This window comes from Heteronotia binoei, chromosome 2 (genome assembly GCF_032191835.1).
Source record: "Heteronotia binoei isolate CCM8104 ecotype False Entrance Well chromosome 2, APGP_CSIRO_Hbin_v1, whole genome shotgun sequence".
Taxonomy (NCBI): Eukaryota; Metazoa; Chordata; class Lepidosauria; order Squamata; family Gekkonidae; genus Heteronotia; species Heteronotia binoei.
Window position 1 is genome coordinate 90,902,974 of NC_083224.1, and position 10,265 is coordinate 90,913,238.

Consider the following 10,265-nt stretch of genomic DNA (forward strand, 5'->3'; position numbering starts at 1 on the left):
AATAGTCCCACGAGCTAGCAGCAGGTACCATAGTTTTCTCCCCCCCCCCTCCTCCCCCCATCGTGCTGCACAAGTTTTTTATTTTAAACTAGAGCTGCTAAGTATTGAAACTGGAGCTTTATTCATGTGCTCTAATTCAGGCACGCCATTACTGAGCTATGAGGCGTAAGAAAGACCAAAAGCTCATGCTCATTCATCCTAGCTTTAGTGGGTTTATTTACTTTATTGTCGATGCAGTCAGTCGGATGAGACGTAAGCAATGTAAATACAATTAGGGTTACAGAAACCTGAAACAAAACTTAAGGTATTAGACATGATGTTAACCAATGTACAAAGAGCCCCGTGGCACAGAGTGATAAAGCTGCAGTACTGTAGTCCTAAACTCTGCTCACGACCTGAGTTTGATCCCCGTCAGAAGCTGGGTTTTCAGGTAGCCGGTTGGAGGTTGACTCAGCCTTCCATCCTTCTGAGGTCAGCAAAATGAGTACCCAGCTTGTTGGGGGGGAAGTGTAGATGACTGGGAAAGGCAATGCCAAACCACCCCGTAAAAAGTCTGCCATGAAAATGTTGTGAAAGCAACGTCACCCCAGAGTCGGAAATGACTGGTGCTTGCACAGGGGATCTTTCTTGTCCTCATGATGAGGCAGCACATAGACCAATTACAGTCATGGGAGGCGACAGGGGTCGAAGGAGAGAGCACAGAGGATCTGACGGCCAGATATGACTGACTCTGAGCCAACAGAAGCTGAGAGACCAACAGTCACACCCCTGCTGGCACCCAAGATCCTGGTGGAGCCAGAACCACTGTTGGCGCCAGGAACCTCTGGGGACCAGGACCAGCCGGCCGAGATCCCAGCAGCGCTGGCCCCTAAGGCCGCCACACCTACTGCTGTGACCACTCCACCGCCCACTCCCGCGCTCAGGCGGTTGATGCAGGAGCACCGCAAACCGGCAAACCTAAAGGACTATGTATCCTAGGGGGCTGCGGACTAAGGAGGGAGGGATGTTATGTATGTGGACTCAAGGGAAGACTTTGGCGTTCCTGCCTGGCTCATTGGAGCCATATGGACTGAACTTGGGGACAATGGGCTGCAGGATCCTAATCTCTGCCGCCCTGGACCAATCACAAGCCCCCGCTGGTTTGAATGACCCAATAACATGCTTGCGCAGGAACCCAGAGATGTATATAAGTTTGGCCCCATTGGCCCAGTGCTCAGTCTTGTAGTGCAGCATGATACTATCTGTGCTTAATAAAGAGCTTGCTATCACCATTCCGGAGACTCATCAATGCATAGAACCCACTATACAATAAAAATGAAAATAGTGTAAAGGGGGAGCAAGATAAGAGTACCAGCAAGGCAGAACAGATGCTTGGGAATCAGGAAGGGTGTGGCAAAGTGTTCATGAGCAGAGGTGTCAACCTCAAAGTCCTAACTTATCTCCTGATGAAAAAAATCACAATGTCTGATAGAAGAGAGAGCCAATAATGTGTCAAGTATCTGTCTCCTAAAACTATCTCTCACCTCCAATCCCTGTGTGTTTGCCATCCTTTCACATAATGGTGCCAAATGTCTTTGATATTCCTAGTCATCAGCTTCTGCCCAGCAGGTCCAAGTACCCTTGGCAGCTGCCACCTCCCTGTTGTGTAAATCCTCTTCCCAAATGCTACTGCTTGTCTTCCAAAATACCCATACATGTCAAAAAACTGCCCTCTTCACAACATCCCAGCAACCCAAGTTTTGTTAGCTACTGGTGGTGCATAGGATAGTAGCTAAGAGACTGAACTTTGAATCAGGGAGTCCCTGCCTTGACCGTCTTCTCTGTCATGAACTTAAGAGATACTCTTAGGCAAGCCATTTCTTCCAGCCTCCTACCTGCAATAAGGAGATAATAAGGAATCCGATGCTTAAAATCTCAAAAGAAATATATAATGAAAAGGGCAGAGAGCTGTGTTGAGGGACGTACTAGCAGCATTGTTAAATCAGTCCAGCTAACCACATTTCTTCTAAACCCAGAAGATTATTCAGTACTTTGTATGGAACAGGGCAGGGGTACTGTAGGCAGAACAGGGATCCCGCTAGGTCTGATGTTTGACTGTCATGCTCTAGAGTTCCACAGAGTGTTCCTAAAGTTTTAATAGCATGCTCAAAAAGGAGAGCTGGCAAAATGAAGAAGGCTAAATATGGTGGAGGAAAGTATACAATTTGAATCTCTAGGTCAATAGCCAGTGTGGTGTAGTAGTTGAGAGGGATGGACTAGGAGCCGCAGGTTCAAATTACCACTTGTACCATGGAAGCTTGGTAAGTGACTTGGACCAGTCATATTGTCTCAGCCTAACCTACCTCGCAAGGTTATGTGAGGATAAAATGGAGGAGAGGAGAATGCTGTGTAAGCCACCTTCAGTCCCCATTGGGGAGAAATGTGGAGTACAAATAAATTAAATAAAACCAATAAACCTGACACAATAAAGATACTTTTCCAGATGCAATTTGTTGTAGAGCTAAAGTATCTGCACTTCTTTCCTCTGACCAGCTGCTGGGATGGTGCAGCAGCCAGAGAATTGATGCTAGTGGCTCAACAAGAGATGATGTAGGAAAGGGTCAATATTATGACAATATCTGTCAATATCCTGTTGGTATTGTTATTCAGAAGCCGCTTTTTTCTTTTAACCAAATAAAACCAATATATTTAAATCTCAGTAAGCTCCGTTGAACTCAGTGGGACTTACTTCTGAATAAATATCCTTCAGATCACTCTGCACATTATGTTCCATGCACTGCTAAAATCGTATATTTCACCATGTGCATTGTTTGTTATATTTATAGCCCAACTTGCCTACTAATAATCTCTCGAAGAAGTTTACATCAATCAGGAAAGACAGAGTGCACAACACACTACCATAACACATCACCCTGCTCATGATAACTCAGAAATGGACTTTTACCTTTATGTGTTCATTCTCACAGTTTGAACCAAAAGTCCCCTAGTCTCTAATGCCACATTATTTTATTTCTGATTATGTCAACTTGCCCACTCACTAATCAATTTAGAAAGTACAGTTTCCAAAATTGACAGTCAAGTACTTGATAGTGACCTGTTGGCCAGATCTTCACTGAATTAAGGGCTCGTATAGGGAGAGGTAGTTCTTCAGATATGAGGGTCCCAGATTATTCAGGGATTTCAAGGTTTCAATTAGCATCTTGAAATGGGAATCAGATGGGTAATGTAACTGGCACTGATTACATGCACGCCTCTCAGCATTCAAACGAAAAAAGCAGCTGCGTTGTATACCAGTTGAAGCTTCTGAATCATCTTCAAGGGTAGCCCAATATAGATCACATTGCTGTAGCTGGAAGCTAAAGAAACCTGGATCAGCATGGCAGGAGACAGAGGCTGGCGTCCCAAGAGCACTTTCCTGGCAGAAAGTCCCTTTGAATAGCATAAGTGTTATTTCCAAATATGCCTGCTTAGGATTGGTCACTAAGTGCTGGAGGAATAAGGCAATCCTATGCTCCAAGGTCCTTAACCTAGTCAGAAAGGGAAACCGTAACCCCATTTACCACAGGCAGATTTTTCCTTCTCACCTTTGACTAATGCCATCTTGAGACAAGCTCAGATCTACAATGTACTCACAAGTCACCTACTCAGTAGCTGCTGTACTGAGTAGCCACTATACTGAGTTGCCACTGGCTATCTAGGCACACATCCCAGAACAAGTCTTATTATGCCATTTTACCTCACAAATTGGGGTGTTGTTGTTTTTCCATCAGTCATATTCCTAGAAAGACTGGATTTCAAAAAAGCATTTTAAAATGTTAAAAATACTGTCTTTGTACTACGCTTTAAATTTCACAGCCCAAGTTCCCTAAATATAGGAGGAATGCTGAGCCAGCCATAAGCAGAGCAGTGCAAGAGGACTCTGTTCTATCACATAAGGAAATATGCCGGAGGTGTAAAGTCCAAGGCTTAAATAGCGATTCAAGAGAAGGAGGCTCACAAGTGGGTTTCAGATTGCATTACATACAAGCCTATAATAAAACCCTGTGCTGTTCATTGCATCTGCCAGACATTTAATTTACTGTATTCTGAAGATGCCTAAAACTCCAGCTGCTTTTGCAAAAGAGGTAGATTCCTGGGAAAGGAGTAGGATGATAAGTATCTATAGCTGACTTTCTTTGGAAATAGAGCTGCCACGCTTCCTGGATATTAATCAGAATCTTCTTGGATATTAGCTGGAATCTAAGCATACTTCCCAGTTCTGAGACACTGTAATTGGCCTAGGGGATAGCTATAGATAGTCTGTGTATCCAGCACAAAAGGGTGCAAGTGCAAAAGATACCAAAGAAATATGATTTTAGAATTGCTATTTATTCACATCACAAATAAATACAGAGAGAAATTCCAAAACAAGGATGAAACTTAGGTCTCTGGCCTTTCATTTATTACCTATACTAGAGATTGATACCAGTACCTACCTCATTTGTTGAAATAAACTACGCAATGTTTATTTTCTTCTCAATTATTTATTTTAAATATTTAAACCTTGTGCTCATAATTAAAAAATTCCCAAGTCAATTTACATAAACGACAATACAGGAAAATATAATAGCGAAAATACAACTGGCAAAATGAAACAGCAGCTTAAAATAACCAATAAAAACCACCAGGGCTTTTGTAGAAAAAGCCCAGCAGGAACTTATTTGCATATTAGGCCACACACCCCAATGCCACCATTATTTCACATGGCTTTTTTGTAGAAAAAGCCCAGTAGGAACTCATTTGCATATTAGGCCACATCCCCTGACTCTGAGCCCGCTGAAACCGCGTTCCTGTGCTTTCCTGCTCAGAAAAAGCCAAGAATACCGCAACATAAAACACCATTTAACTTTTAAGATCAGAACATTAAAATAATTAGTTTAAAGCAGAACAGCAGTAAATTAAACAAAATATCACAAAACAATAAATAGTCAAATTATATAAACAAGTCAAATAATATAAACAAATAATGATTGGTTTATCAATAGGTCTGAATAAAAATGTTCTGTTCCTTTAATCAAGGCTTAATATGTGGAAATGGGCAGTGAAATCTTGCGGCATAGAGATAATTATCACTTGGTAAATAGCATGTCATTAAGCCTCTAAAACACCTAAACAAGATGTACTGATAATCATACTTGACTGAAATGCAAAAACAGGAAACAGAGCAGAATCAAATATTGTTGGAAGATTTGGGCTAGGAGCATGAAATGAAGCAAAAGAGTGACTCATAGAATTCTGTGAAGACAATAATTTGTTTATTGAAAATACATGTTTCAGGCAACCAAGCAGACAACTGTATACATGGGTATCACCAGATGGTCAAAATAGAAATAAAAAAGATTTTCAGGGGTGTTAAACTCATTTGTTATGAGGGCCAGATCTCACATAAATGGACCTTCTTGGGCTGAACCATATGTGTCAGAAAATGTAATGCTTGGTAGTGGAGATATAAACTTTATAAAGTTTTTTAAAAACTTAAAACATACTTTCAAGATGAGCACTCTTGCAATATTTTGTTTATTTAACAGTCTCTGATAACTGAAGCCTCTTGCTCTGAATTATTGCATCAAAATCTGGAAACAATGTATGTGCTGTAGCAATCTTAAGTATGCTGTTCAGGTGTGTATCTGTAAGTTGCAAACATACTTTTGATTTATTGACATTCATTACCGAAATCTCATTGTCAATGCTTGGAGCCTGATGCCCAGAGGAAAACATGAAATGGCTGGGCATTGTGAACTTTTGTGCATAAGTTGCTTCATGTGCTGGTCAGCCAATGGAGAAAATAGAGGCTTTGCTCTGTAGTTTAATTGAGCAAGCCTGGCAAAGCAAGGTGTGACGCAGAAGGAAGCAAGAGAGGGAGAAGGAGCAGATGACAATGGGTTGCTTACAGCCCTGATAGGATCCCTCCAGTGGCCTGATCCAGCCCACAGGCCGTATGTTTCACAGCCCTGAATTACATAATTGAAAGCAGGAGATGGAGGGCCTATATTTTCTCTGCTAAAACAACAACAGGAGCTGATGTGGTATACACCATGACTTGTTAATATCAAAACTTAGAATAAAGCTGAATAAAAAACACCAAATGTTACTAAGCTCAAGCAAACATTAACTAGAATAGGGGTTGCCAATCTGCAGTTCGGGAGCCACATGTGGCTCTTTTACATATATCGTGTGGCTCTCAAAGCCCCCTCAGCCAGCTTGGAGAAGGCATTTCTCTCTTTAAATCACTTCTCCAAGCCAGCTGGCAGCTTGGAGAATGCATTTTAAATTAAAATTGCTTTCTTTCCACCTCTCTTCTCACTACTCTATTTTCCTTCCTCCCTCCCACATCTGACATTCATGTCATGTGACTCTCAAACATCTGATGTTTATACTGTGTGGCTCTTACGTTAAGCAAGTTTGGCCACCCTTGAACTAGAGGAACTATGGGTTGAAAGTAGAGATGTTATCAAGGAAGATTGTGCAAAGACTATTCCTGTAGTCAAGAGAAATGAAGAGCCTTGATGGATGATTAATAGAGTCAGACATCTAAATGTAGTGTTCCAGGAACTTCCAGCAACTTGCACAAAGAGACAAAGAAAACCATTATAATAACTAGTATAAAAGAAAAAAACAAAAAAATGATCTGCTTCATAATATCTAAGAAATAAAATGGAAATGTAAAGCACAATTAAGCATGCTGAAAGATCAACATGGAATTACATTAATTGAACAGGGCAAAATAAAGAAAGAATGGAAACAATACACTGAAGAACTATACAGAAAAGATGAAAGGGTGATAGATTCCTTCCAAGAACAAACTTTTGGCAAACAATTTAGAGTTTTAGAAAATGAAGTGAAAACTGCACTGAGAGCAATTGGGAAAAACAAATCACCAGCAGTGGACAGGATATCAGTATAACTATTCCAAGCCATAGAAATGGAATCCATCAAAATCTTAAAAAGAATATGCCAACAAATATTGAAAACAAAACAATGACCCATAGAAATGCTCAATTGTTGTTCCAATGTTTTTAAAAAAGAAATGTCAAAGCAGGCCCGCAGCCACGGGGGGCCCTGGAGGAAATGGCCCCCCCACCCAACCCCCTCGGACCTTTGTGGCCCCTCCTTTCCCAGGCCCCCATTCTCTCCGCTGCCACTTTTGTCTGGTGGCCCCATCCCCCTCCATGCAAAACCTCTCCCTCCCTCCCTCCCACCCACCAGCCAGGCAAAAGAGTAAATAAGCAGGCTCCTGGGGCTCTTGTAAGGCGCCCCTCTTTGCCAATCACATGATCAGCAGAAAAGGCTGCTCTGAAGCCAGCTTTCCAGAGCGATCAGCAAGTTCAGCACTGGGATGGCCAGTGCTGAACTTGCTGATCGCTCTGGAAAGCCGGCTTCAGAGCGGCTTTTTCTGCTGATCATGTGATCAGCGGGGAGTGCGCCTTGCAAGAGCCCTCAGAAGCCTGCTCTTTACTCTTTCGCCTGTTTGGTGGGTGACTGAGTGGGTGGGAGGGAGAGGTGCCGTGTGGAGTGGGGTGGGGCTTCCAGAGCCAGGGGGAGAAAAGTGGTGGTGGAGGAGAGGGGGGGGCTGCAAGAGGGGGGGCCCTCCATCCAAATTTTTTTCCTATGGGCCCCCCAACTGAAATTTTCTGGCTATGGACCTGTGTCAAAGACTGCAGCAATTAAAAGATCAATGCATTAATTTCTCACAGAAGTAAATGGATGCCCAGAATTGAAAATTTATACTGATTACTGGTCGGGTGACCATAATGTCTGAAGGCCAGCCAGGGACACCTTGGAGGGGGGGGAAGGTAGGGGTGCGCGCGCGCCGCCGGAAACAGGAAGTGACGTCACTTCCGGTGACGTCACTCCCGGTGATGTCATGCCACCGCCGGAAACAGGAAGTGACATCACTTCCCATGACATCATTTCCCCGCGTCACCTGCCGGAAACGGGAAGTGACATCACTTCCTGTGACATCACTTCCCCCAAATGACATCATTTCCCCCAAATGCCACTGCCGGAAACAGGAAGTGACTTCACAGCACTTCCTGTGACGTCCCCAAAAATCCCCCAAATATCACCGCCGGAAACAATTTTGTTCTGAAATCCTGTATATACTTCATCAGTATATGGGATAAGGCACTTTCTCAACTGTGCTGCATAATGCAGCCTATTTATTTTGTCCTGTTTACTCTGTTGGCTCTATCTGCGCCACCTTCATCACTTTCGGGGTGTGGATCCCCCAGTGGGGTGGTCTCCCGACTCCCTCCGCTGGCTGTTTCTGATAGCCCTGCGCCCCCTCTTTCATTTGATATGTGTCCCGTGCGGATGCCACCCTCCCGCCGGGAGATGCCGCAAAATGAGCCCCCTTGAGGCTTATGTCGGCAGGGCTCGGGGGAAGCGAGCTAGACTGCTGTTCTTTTGAGGGGTTATAGAGTGTTTCGAGCCCGTCCCTGTGGCATCGGTCCCATCGTTGTGGGGCCCAGGGGGCCGGCGCAGCGGCACGCTGAAGCAGCCTGTCGGTCACTTCCGGGTTCCTGTCCTGCATCTCGACCTGTGTTATTAGTGACAGGCTGCTTCGGCGTGCCGCTGCGCCGGCCCCCTGGGCCCCACAACGATGGGACCGATGCCACAGGGACGGGCTCGAAACACTCTATAACCCCTCAAAAGAACAGCAGTCTAGCTCGCTTCCCCCGAGCCCTGCCGCCATAAGCCTCAAGGGGGCTCATTTTGCGGCATCTCCCGGCGGGAGGGTGGCATCCGCACGGGACACATATCAAATGAAAGAGGGGGCGCAGGGCTATCAGAAACAGCCGGCGGAGGGAGTCGCGAGACCACCCCACTGGGGGATCCACACCCCGAAAGTGATGAAGGTGGCGCAGATAGAGCCAACAGGACAAAATAAATAGGCTGATTTATGCAGCACAGTTGAGAAAGTGCCTTCTCCCATATACTGATGAAGTAAATACAGGATCTGAGAACAAAATTGCACTAGAAGACACAAACACAAAGCTCCCTTACACTGAATCAGTGCTTGGGTCCACCAAAGTCAGTATTGTCTACTCCAGTCACAAAGACAAAGCTCCCTTACACTGAATCAGTGCTTGGGTCCACCAAAGTCAGTATTGTCACATAAGAGAAGCCCTGTTGGATCAGGCCAGTGGCCCATCCAGTCGAACACTCTGCGTCACATAAGAACATAAGAGAAGCCCTGTTGGATCAGGCCAGTGGCCCATCCAGTCCAACACTCTGTGTCACACTTAAGAACATAAGAGAAGCCCTGTTGGATCAGGCCAGTGGCCCATCCAGTCCAACACTCTGCGTCACATAAGAACATAAGAGAAGCCCTGTTGGATCAGGCCAGTGGCCCATCCAGTCCAACACTCTGTGTCACATAAGAACATAAGAGAAGCCCTGTTGGATCAGGCCAGTGGCCCATCCAGTCCAACACTCTCTGTCACATAAGAACATAAGGAGGGAGGGAGGGAAGGAAGGAAGGAAGGGAGAAAGGGAGGGAAGAAGGGAAGAAGGGAAGAAAGGAAGGAGGGAAGGGAGGGAGGGAAGGGAGGAAGGAAGGAAGGAAGGAAGGAAGGAAGGAAGGAAGGAAGGAAGGAAGGAGGGAAGGAAGGAAGGCCACCCCCTCCCGCCAGCCCCCCCCCGCTTTCGGCCCCCTTACCTACGGCGGCGGCGAGTCCAGCGGCGGTGGCGAGTCCGCCGCCGCCGGCGAGGCCTTTCTGACGCCCTCCCGGGCCTCCGCCAGCACCGGGGGGGGGTAGAGGCCGGGGAAGCCTCGGAAAGGCCCGCGGTGGTCGCTGGAGGCCCTCCAGCGACCAGCGCGGGCCTTTCCGACGCCCTCCCGGGCGGAGGAGCACGGGGGGGGTGGAAGAGGCCCGGGAAGCCTCGGAAAGCCCCGCGGTGGTCGCTGGAGGTCCTCCAGCGACCACCGCGGGCCTTTCCGACGCCCACCTGGGCGGAGGAGCATGGGGGGGTGGAAGAGGCCGGGGAAGCCTCGGAAAGGCCCGCGGTGGTCGCTGGAGGTCCTCCAGCGACCACCGCGGGCCTTTCCGACGCCCTCCCGGGCGGAGGAGCACGGGGGGGTGGAAGAGGCCCGGGAAGCCTCGGAAAGGCCCGCGGTCGTCGCTGGAGGTCCTCCAGTGACCACCGCGGGCCTTTCCGACGCCCTCCCGGGCGGAGGAACACGGGGGGGGGGTGGAAGAGGCCCGGGAAGCCTCGGAAAGGCC